General features: G+C 40.1%; 1 long non-coding RNA gene across 1 annotated transcript; it reads right to left on the bottom strand.

Moving 5' to 3' along the window:
- Positions 1–679: 679 nt before the first annotated feature.
- On the bottom strand, positions 680–1290 carry LOC124682127. Its single transcript, XR_006996163.1, has 2 exons — positions 1257–1290; positions 680–1152 (listed from the first exon to the last, which is right to left on the bottom strand). It is a non-coding gene; the product is annotated as an uncharacterized LOC124682127 (long non-coding RNA).
- Positions 1291–1642: the final 352 nt, after the last annotated feature.

The raw sequence follows: 1642 nt of genomic DNA on the forward strand, positions 1-1642 counted from the left end.
TTCAAGATACTGAACTGGATATTAGTTCTAGCAACATAAATCCAAGCATGACAACTCCACTACCGTATGGATCATTTGAGCTATATTTCTTGATTAACCTCTCTGTTTCTAATAAATATTTAAGATCTAAATTTTATTAATTGTTTGTCGCAGGGATTATTTAACTTGGGCACTATAGTAGTTGCCACATCAATCCAACCAGGAAGCTGCAGTACCAGATGGAACTGAAGGGATCAACGATACGAAGGATCAGAGAGAGACATGAGTTGTACAATTTAAGGATTTTTTATGTAATCCTTTTTTTTGCACCTGGCAACTGTAATTTAAGGAGACCATCCATCTATTTGTTTTCTTTTCTCTCCACATCTAGAGTTGCAACGTTTATGAACTGCCGAGAGTTGAACATTGTAATGGATGTTGTTTCAGTGCTGCCATGTTTTATTTTGTGGAAATGGTTGAAGTATTTGGCTGGGAGTAAAGGTGAGCCTCATTAAACTTTCTGTGACTTCCAGATATACTTATCCTTAGAAAATCCTTTCCTTCACCTAGAAAACAGAATGTTGCATTTCTATGCTCTTCTTGGCTGAAGCATCAGCAGCACACCCTTAGTATCTCAGCTTGATACTCTTAATTTTTCATTCTCAACAAATGATGACAGAACAACAATATATAAACGAAGTTTCCAGCGAACATGTTTCTTATTCATAATTTTAGATCACAACATACAAGTTGGAAGGACAAGCTTTACAATCATTTAAAACGTCATGAACTTAATAACCTTGTATATTAATTTACAAGATCAGAGACTATAACATGCCAGTTACAAACTTAGAACCAATTCGGTATGTTCCTGGTATACTGGAGAAAGCAAACATCATTGTTCCTAGTTCTCCCAGAACTAAGGACTACTGTTCTGTCTTCAGATTTTTTATCTTTTTGTACATATCCCAAATTCTTCTGAAGTTCCAATGTATGTTATTTATAACTGCGACAACAGTTGAGCTATCCAACTTCAGAATCGTGGGCTTGTTTTAGGTGAAGATTCAGGCCTGAAAGGCATGCTCTGGCTTTGGCTTCTTCAGTATGCCAGCAGGTACATTCTCTGGCTTTGGCTTCATCAGTATACCAGCAGTCCAGCAGCAGCGACAGATCCTGCAAATCTGAATATCAGTTGAGACTTGAGACAGCAAAATTGATCTTAGCCAAAAGTCTTTTACTAGTTAAAATGCAGCACCTAAGACATAGGAGGGGCTCACCTGCCATGTCCATGTTGGAACCATGTTGTGCCTGTCAGGATGTAAATGGTGCGTCCAGCGGACGATGTGGCTGTAGCCGCTTCGGCCGCATATTAATTACGTGGATTTTGTGTCATCCGTTTAAGCTTTCTGATGGATTTACGTGGTTAAACGGCGCCACGACGACCATGTAATGCTTATCACGTCTGACTAGCTCGTTCGGAGCGTGCTCATTCTTACTGAAAGAGAGCCGATCTACATACACGCGTGTGTAACTGATTCGTACGCTCCGTGCCTCCATGGACTGTTGAACGGACGTACATCTAACCTCTAGCCTGACACCACGAATCTCTGCGTGACTCTGTTTTTTTTTTTGTTGCAGGGGACTCTGTTAGCTGATAGCCTTG

Source organism: Lolium rigidum, unplaced genomic scaffold (genome assembly GCF_022539505.1).
Source record: "Lolium rigidum isolate FL_2022 unplaced genomic scaffold, APGP_CSIRO_Lrig_0.1 contig_68410_1, whole genome shotgun sequence".
NCBI lineage: Eukaryota > Viridiplantae > Streptophyta > Magnoliopsida > Poales > Poaceae > Lolium > Lolium rigidum.